The 9,515-nt window shown below is 36.3% G+C and overlaps 2 non-coding genes across 2 annotated transcripts; one reads left to right on the top strand and one right to left on the bottom strand.

Annotated features, from left to right (window-relative positions):
- Positions 1 to 782: 782 nt before the first annotated feature.
- On the top strand, positions 783 to 889 carry LOC145583658 (small nucleolar RNA R71). Its single transcript, XR_014100265.1, has one exon. It is a non-coding gene; the product is annotated as a small nucleolar RNA R71 (small nucleolar RNA).
- Positions 890 to 5,937: 5,048 nt separating this feature from the next.
- LOC145583639 (small nucleolar RNA R71) lies at positions 5,938 to 6,044 on the bottom strand. Its single transcript, XR_014100253.1, has one exon. It is a non-coding gene; the product is annotated as a small nucleolar RNA R71 (small nucleolar RNA).
- Positions 6,045 to 9,515: the final 3,471 nt, after the last annotated feature.

Here is a 9,515-nt window from a genome sequence, read left to right as displayed (position 1 = left end):
GGGGTGTGGTGAAGCATGTTTGAGTGATGGATCATAGCTAATTGGGGGTTTTTGATTAATTTAGAATTGAGATTAAATTGGTTGATTAATTTTGTGCATGTGTGTGATTAGTTAAAGAGTAGCTAACTTTAATTGTCATACTAGATTGCATTGTGAGTCTACTTTGATACGGACAATTGATTTGTAGCTCGCATTTGTCGATTGAGCTTGGTTAGTGACGTTCCTAGTTAGAGTTAGGATGGTAATATTTTTGTTGTGGTGGTGGTTGTTGTTGTGGTTGTTGTAGAGGTGGAGGATTTTGTACATTGGTACTCCGGTAGGAAAGATCCAGATGGTTTCGGAGGCTAGGATTATAAGTGTTGGAGTATGAATTATTTTGCCTATAGGTTTGGAAGGCATTAACTTGCTCCATGGAACTCCTATAATCTTGCTCCCAATGTCCTACAATTCCACAATTTTCACAAAAAGCTTCATTAGTATTATTGACAGCAGAAACATTAGCTACAGAATTAGGAATAGCAGTACTAAGATTATCTAATTTCTGGCAAATAGATGTTAATTGAGCCTGCACAAAGGATATGGAATCAACATTATGTTTTCCTTTGTTAGCAAACCCTCTAGTATTCCGATATTGGGAATTATGAATTTCCATATCTTCGATAACTTGACCTGCATTATTAACATTAAGATTCATAAACCTCCCACTAGCTGCAGAATCTAGAATTTTTCTAGATATGTTTCCAAGCCCATTATAAAAAGCTTGAATCAACTGCCATTGTGCTAAATTATGGTGGGGGTACTCTCTCTGCAAATCCTTGAACCTTTCCTAAGCCTCATATAGAGTTTCATCTGGCTCTTGGGCAAAGTTTTGAATTGCACTCCTTAGTAAAGCTGTTCTTTCTACAGGGTAATATTTATTATAAAAATTTAAAGCAAGAGTTTCCCAGTCAGTAATACCAAGTGCAGTTCTATTCAAACCATTAAACCATAGTTTAGCTTTTCCATATAAAGAAAAGGGAAAAAGAATCTCCCTGATTTGGTCTTGCGTGACCCAAGCTTGCCTAATGGTATTGCAATACTGACAGAAATCTGCAATATTAAGATTAGGGTCTTCACCCTTAGCTCCACAAAATTGCTTTCTTTCAATCATCGTGATAAACTGGATTTTGATCTCGAATTTTACCCCATCAAGAGCTGGAGTAGGAGTAAGATGTGGAAAATTCGTTAGGGACGGCTGCGAATAATCGCTAAGCTTGTGAGCTGGAGGAGGTGGTGGTGGATTCGCCATCTCTAATTCTGATTCTAAAGTAACTTTTGAATCGCTAGAATCAGATGGGGGTTCCAAAGGTGTATTACCCTCAGAAGTAGCTCGTACCTGTCTGAAAAGATTCTTCTGCTTCTGCCTATGAAAAGATCGTTTGATTTCAGGATCGAATGAAATGTAACCTGATCTAGAACCCCTGGGCATAAACACAGAACTAAACAAACAAATATGAGAAATTTGTCTCAAAGAACTTGCGTTCTCTAAGACTATAGGAATAATCTAGACTACAAAAACAATCAAAAATAAAAATAAAATCGTTTCCCCGGCAACGACGCCAAATTTTGACAGGATAAAGTCGTATCTCCTAATCAAAAGAATTACCTAAGTCCTCTAACTAAAGAAGACAGGGAAGTAAGGTCGAACCACAGGGAAACAAGTCAATTTATTCCTAATTAATAAAAATAATCTAAATTATTAAGTAACCAAATTGTTGTTGTAAAAAGAATTAAACTAAGGAGATTAAAGTACGGAGAAATCAATTAATAAAGGCCTAGGGTAGGTTCACCAATAAATAATATTCCAGGGTAAAACATAATAATCAATCATCAATGCATCAATTAACCAGATCATAAAAGGCTTTCGCTACATATTACAATCACAGAATTAATCTACCGGTATTAAGTCGCATCTCTCGAATTTTGACTTAACCATTTATAAATTAATTTGCCTATTGAAATAAACCTAAACAACAATTCTCATCTCTCGAATAAATATTGCAAAACTCATACAATTAAACCAGGCCTAATCTAATTGCATAGCATTAAATCAATCAATAGGAAATTAATCAAACATTGACAATCAAAAATAATAAATTACCCACACATAATTAAATCTAAACTAATCAAAGCAAATAACCAAGACATGATGAATTAAAGAAATTAAATTACTGAAATATAATAGAGAAGAATTAGTTACCAAAGTTAACGGAAATTATGAATTGAATTAAAGAACAAAGTTGTAGAGAGAGAAAACAAGAGAGAAGTTTAAGCTAGAAACTAAGTAGAGAGAGAAAAACTAAGAGAAGAGATAATCGTATCAAAACAACTAAAAACGTATTTATACGAAGCCTCTAAAAATCCTAATTAGAAACTAAGTAAAATCGCCATAAATAATCTAAGACACGCGCCCGATCGGGTGAAGCACCGCCCGGCTGAGCCCGCCTTTTTCCTTCGAGAGCATCTCTCGCGCCCGGTCGGGTTCGCCTCAGGGTCAGGTGCCTGACCCGAGCGAGGCCACTTGGGGTGACTTGGACTTCTTGTTTGGGCTATTAACTTCGTGCCAAACTAAATTTCCTCCTTGGGGCTTTAATCACTCGGTCCAATGCCTCAGTATCTTCAAAGTCGAGCCCTTAATCACCGGTTTGATGACTCTAACTGGTCTTGGGCTACAAAAGATGATCGTGCTCTTCCAATGCTCGTAGTTGCTCCAAATAATCCCGGGAAAATGCTTCAAGTGTTCAATTTCCTACAAAACTCAGCCAAAACTACGAAAACACTAGAAAACACAAATTAGTAATAAAAGTGGCTCTAAAGAGCCAAAAAAACTACTAATTATGACCAAGGGACGGGGGTAAATCACTATATAAAATAGATATATCAGTAGCCCATCACTACTCTCAATAGGTCGGTAAGTGTTGTTTTGGTATGACTAATTTTACTCAATATTTTAGGGACCTAGGATTTCTATGTTGGTTGATTTAAGTGAACTTAATTAATCATCGCAACATTAAAAATCCTAAACATGCATCTAACATATTATTCATACATATATTCATAAATATATATCAAAAACATAAATAAATGATGCATTTGGCAACTAGCATGACCCGTTGAGTCTTCAAGGATCTTCATTTGAAACTTCATGGCTTCGTCTTCCAAGAACACCCGTCTTCAAGACATGACCAAAATAATGCAAATACTAGTATCTACGATTAGGACTAATCTAAATATTAAGGTATAAAAATACTCAACGGTTCGCAGACCGTATTTAGAATTACAAAAATACATGACGGAGCGCATTCTGTATTTTCTATCCTAATTGGGCCCCACTAGTTGCCATTTTTATAAAACCTATGGGAGAATATACATTCCATTCATCCATTCACTATTTGTGAATGGCCCAAGCATTTTACAACGATAAACAAGTAACAATGTACAAACATGTGTAAACTAGTAACTAATTTAGGTGGTTAATCCGATTAACGCGCCTAATTAAAACTAGTCAAAATTGGTTAACCGATTATGTAATTTAGCGCAATTAAAATTGAAGCTCCCACTAAATTTCGCATCCATCTTAATTAATCCAATTAATTAAGCCGGTAAACCCAAAATTTTGCCAAAATAAAATTTTGCAAGTGCCGCTCAAAACCGAGGCCTAGCCTCTGAAATTTTAATTAAAATTAATAATCATAATTAAAATAATTAAAACGGCCAAAATGCAAAATAAAGCCCAACGCTTTCGTGTGCCTAGCACCAAGCAACAATGCTTCGTTTGCTGATATGTCTATTTTATATAGTGATTTACCCCCGTTCCTTGGTCATAATTAGGAGTATTTTTGGCTCTTTAAAGCCACTTTTATTGCTAATGTGTGCTTTCTAGTGTTTTCGTAGTTTTTGTAGCATTTTGTAGGAAATTGCATATTTGGAGCATTTTCCTAGGATTATTTAGAGCAACTACGAGCATTGGAGGAGCACGACCATCTTTCATAGCCCAAGGCCTGTAGAGTTATCAAACCGGTGATTAAGGGCTCGACATAGGAGAAGCCGAGGCATTGGATCAAGTTATCAAGCCCCAAAGAGGAAATCCGGATTGGGCTAAAGAGTTGAAGCCCAATCATTAGTCCAAGTTTTCCCAATTAGCCTCGCCCGATCGGGTGAGCCCTCGCCCTGAGGCGCGCCCGACCTGGTAGGGCGGATGACCAAGGAAGCTGCTTCTTGCCCTGTCTCGCACCCGACCGGGCGCGAGAGATGCATTGAGGATCGTAAACGCGGGCCCGGCCGGGCGGTGCCTCGCCTGACCGGGCGCATGTCATGGAGCTATTTTCCGGCGATTATTACTTAGATTTTAATTAGGATTTTTATGTTTGGTATAAATACGTTTTAGTGGCTTTTGATACAATTATCTCCCTCTCATTAGTTTAATCTTCTCTTAAGCTTAAACTTCTCTCTTGTTTCTCTCTCTACAACTCTTGGTTTAATTCAATTCATTATTTTCGTTAACTTTGGTAATAATTTCTTCCCCTTTTATTTCATAATTTATTTGCTTTGTTTATCATGTTTTGCTTGATTGCTTTGATTAGTTTAGATTTAATTATGTGTAAGTAGATTAATTTCTAGGGTTGTGGGGATCCATAAATAATATGAAAAGGTAATTTATTATTGTTGATTGTCAATGCTTGATTAATTTATTATTGTTGATTGTCAATGCAATTAGACTAGGCCTGGTTTAATTGTATGAGTTTTGCAATATTGATTCGAGATTTGGCAGATGAGAATTAATGTTTAAGCTTAATTTCAATAGGCAGGTTAATTTATAAATGGTTAAGTCAAGACTCGAAAGATGCGATTTAATACCAGTAGATTAATTCCGTGATTGTAATACGTAGCGAAAAAGCCCTTTATGATCTGATTAATTAATGCATTGATGATTGATTATTGTGTTTTACCCTGGAATATTATTTATTGGTGAACCTTTACCCTAGGCTTTTATTAATTGTTTTTCTCCTAAAACTTTGATCTTCGTAGTTTAATACTTTTCATATTAATAATTTAGTTACTTAGTAATTTATATTATTTAATTTAATTAGGACTAAGTTGGTTCGTTTCCATGTGGTTCGACCCTTCTTCCCTATTTGCATAGTTAGAGGACTTAGGTTTTATTTTTAACTAGGTGATACAACTTTATCCTGTCAAAATTTGGCGCCGTTGCCGGGGAAACGGTTTTATTTTTATTTCTAATTGATTTTGTAGTCTAGATTATTCTCTCTAATCTTAAAGAACGCAAGTTCTTTGAGACAAATTTCTCATATTTGTTTGTTTAGTACTGTGTTTATACCTAGGGGTTCTAGATCAGGTTACATTCCATTCGATCCTAAAATCGAACAATCTTTTCATAGACAGAAGAACCTTTACAGACAGGTACGAGACACTTTTGAAGGTAATCCACCTTTGGAACTTCCATCTAATTCTAGCGATTCGGAAGTTTCTTCAGAAACTAAATTAGAGATGACGGCACAACCACCACCTCCTCCAGCTCGCAAGCTTAGTGATTATTCGCATCCGTCCCTGACAGATTTTCCACATCTTACTCTTACTCCAGCTCTTGATGGAGTGCAATTCAAGATCAAGCCCCAATTCATCACGATGATCAAGAGAAAGCAATTCAGTGGAGCTAAGGGTGAAGACCCTAATCTTCACATTGCATATTTCTGTCAGTATTGCAATACCATTAGGCAAGCTAGGGTCACGCAAGACCAAATCAAGGAGATTCTTTTTCCCTTTTGTTTATGTGGAAAAGCTAAAATGTAGTTTAATGGTTTGAATAAAACTGCACTTGGTATTATTGACTATGCTTTAAATTTTTATAATAAATATTACCTTACACAAAGAACAGCTTTACTAAGAAGTGCAATTCAAAACTTTGCCCAAGAGCCAGATAAAACTTTATATGACGCTTGGGAAAGGTTCAAGGATCTGCAGAGAGAGTGCCCCCACCATAATTTAGCACAATAGCAATTGATTCAAGCCTTTTACAATGGGCTTAGAAATACATCTAGAACAATTCTAGATTCTGAAGCTAGTGGGAGATTTATGAATCTTAATGTTGATAATGCAGGTCAAGTTATCGAAGATATGGAAATTCATAATTCCCAATATGGGAATACTAGAGGGTATGCTAACAAAGGAAAACATAATGTTGATTCCATATCCTTTGTGCAGGCTCAATTAACATCTATTTGCCAGAAATTAGATAATCTTAGTACTGCTATTCCTAATTCTGTAGCTAATGTTTCTGCTGTCAATAATATTAATGAAGCTTTTTGTGAAAATTGTGGAATTGTAGGACATTGGGAGCAAGATTATAGGAGTTCCATGGAGCAAGTTAATGCCTTCCAAACCTATAGGCAAAATAATTCATACTCCAACTCCATAACAACAACCACCACCACATCAAAAATATTACCATCCTAACTCTGGCCAGAAAACCCAATCACAACCCTCCTCATCTTCTAACCCTACTTCGTCAGAAATTAGAGCGATGCTATCAAGTATGCAAAAGCACATGAAGAGTAAGGATGCACAAATTGATTCGATTCTAGCTCATAATAAAATTATGGATAATCAAATTGCGCAGATTTCATCTATCCTACAAACCCGTCAGCAGGGAGCCTTACCATCGCAACTAATCCACCCTACGAATCATGCTAATGCAATTACTCTAAGGAGTGGTTCACACTATGATGGGCCTCCTATGCACAAGGATGATGAACCGATTGCTAATCCTGATTCCCTTGTTCCAAGTACTAATGTTACTAACCCTGCAGGGCTACAAGAGAAAACTAATCCTTCTAATGTTTATTTGCAGGGTAAATCTCAGGAAAAGGGTGGAGATGTGCAGGGCCCAGTTATCAAACTTCCATTCCCAAATATACATTTGAAGAGTAAGTTTGATAAGCAATTTGGTAAGTTCTTGGAGGTTGTGAAAAATTTGCAGGTAACAGTTCCTTTCACTGATTTAATTACTCAGGTTCCTGCATATGCTAAATTTGTGAAAGATATTTTGACTAGGAAAAGGGTCTTTGATGAGGTAGAAACTGTAGGTTTTACAGAGGAATGTAGTGCTTTATTGCAAAATAAATCCCTTACTAACTTAAAAGGATCCTAGTATCCTAGTTTTTCTATCCCTTGTCATATTGGTAATGTCTTCATAGATAAAGCATTATGTGATTTGGGTGCTAGTGTTAGTGTTATGCCATTGTCTGTGTGTTCTAAACTTAATATGGGTGATTTAAAAGTTACTAACATTACTTTATTGATGGCAGACCGTTCTGTTTAATGCCCCTTAGGTATTTTAGAGGATGTTCCTGTTAAAGTTGGTAAATTTTTTATCCCTATAGATTTTTTTGTTTTAGACATGGCTAAGGATACACAAATTCCCATTATATTAGGTAGGCCTTTCCTCCACATTGCAGGAGCCATAATTGATGTGAAAAATGGAAAACTAACCCTTTATGTTAGAGATGATAATATCACTTTTAATTTAGGGAAGGTTTTGAAAGAACCTATGCTAGAGGAAAACTATTGTTTAATTGATGTGACTGATATAATGGATGATATTTTTGAAGAAAGCTTACCACAGGTACTTGCAAGAGATCCCTTGGAGGAAATTCATTGTGGTGAATTAACTACAAGTAATGTGAGTATTTGAAGTAAAGAGGTGGACGCCATAGAAAAAGCTCTCGCAATTGAAGAACTTGATCCTATAGAGAGTAAGAAGGTAGTAAAATTAGTTCAGTAATCAAAACCTGCACAGGTCAAGAAACCTGAACTAAAACCTCTCCCTTCTTATTTAAATATGTTTTTCTTGATGAGCAGGAACTATACCCTATGATCATTAGTACTGCACTTGATGACCGACAAACTTCCCAACTTCTAGAGGTTCTTCGAACCCACAAAAGGGCAATAGGGTACAGTATTGATAATCTTAAGGGTATTAGCCCTGATTTTTGTATGCACATGATACATCTAGAGGACAACTATAAGCCATGCATTCAACCCGAGAGGAGGTTGTACCCCATTATACAAGAAGTAGTCAAGAAAGAGGTTATGAAATTACTTGATGTAGGTATTTTCTATCCTATTTCTGACTCAAAGTGGGTAAGTCCTGTTCAGGTGGTTCCTAAAAAGGGTGGGATGACTGTTATAAAAATGATAAAAATGAATTAATTCCCACTAGAACTATTACAGGGTGGCGTATGTGCATAGATTATCGTAGATTAAACATCGCCACTAAAAAATATCACTTCCCTTTCCTTTTTATTGATCAAATGCTTGAGAGGTTAGCTAATCATAAGTTCTTTTGCTATTTGGATGGGTATTCGGGATTTTTCCAAATTCCAATTCACCCTGAAGATCAGGAAAAGATTACATTTACATGCTCTTATGGTACTTTTGCTTATCGTAATGCCCTTTGGTTTGTGTAATGCCCCTGCCACCTTTCGACGTTGCATGATGAATATCTTTTCAGATTTCATAGAGTCTATCATGGAAGTCTTTATCTATGATTTTAGTGTATATGGTTCTTCATTTTATACATGCCTTATTAATCTCACTAAAATTTTGAAAAGATGTGAATAATGCAATTTGGTTTTAAATTGGGAAAAGTGTCACTTTATGGTGACTGAGGGAGTAGTTCTTGGTCATATTGTATCTGATAAAGGTATACAGGTAGATAAATCTTAAGTTTCTGTAATTGAGCAATCACCTCCTCCAATTAATGTTAAGGGGGTTAGAAGTTTCTTAGGTCATGCGGGTTTTTATCGTCGCTTTATCAAAGATTTTTCTAAAATTGCTAAACCACTAACTCAGCTCTTACTCAAGGATGCCCCATTTATTTTTACTGATGAGTCTCTTGAGACTTTTAATAGGATTAAGCAGGCTTTGATATCAGCATCTATCATATGTGCTCCCGATTGGGATCTCCCTTTCGAGATCATGTGTGATGCCAGTGACTTTGCATTAGGGGTCGTGCTAGGACAGAAAAAGAACAAGGTTTTGCATGCTATCTACTATGCAAGCAAGACTTTGGATGAAGCCTAACTTAACTATGCCACTACGGAGAATGAATTTCTTGCTGTAATTTATGCTTTAGAAAAATTTAGATCATATCTAGTTGGTTCTAAAGTTATTGTTTTTACTGACCATGCAGCTTTGAAATATTTGATAGCCTAGGCTCCTTCGTTGCGTTCTCTTGCTCCAAGACTTTGATGTGGAGATTAAAGATAAGAAAGGGGCAGAGAACGTTGTGGCAGACCACTTGTCACGAATCAGGTATGATGAGGGTAAGGATTCTCTTCCTATAAATGATTCTTTCCCTGATGACCACTTGTATGCAGTCGTAGAGCAACATCCTTGGTATGTCGATTTTGCAAATTATTTGGTGGGCGGTACTCTACCTCCTGACTTCTCCTACC

This window comes from Chenopodium album, chromosome 15, assembly GCF_948465745.1.
Source record: "Chenopodium album chromosome 15, dcCheAlbu1.1, whole genome shotgun sequence".
In the NCBI taxonomy this organism is placed as follows: Eukaryota; Viridiplantae; Streptophyta; class Magnoliopsida; order Caryophyllales; family Amaranthaceae; genus Chenopodium; species Chenopodium album.
The sequence above is the reverse complement of the archived record's forward strand: the minus strand, read 5'-3'. Positions and strand labels throughout refer to the sequence as shown.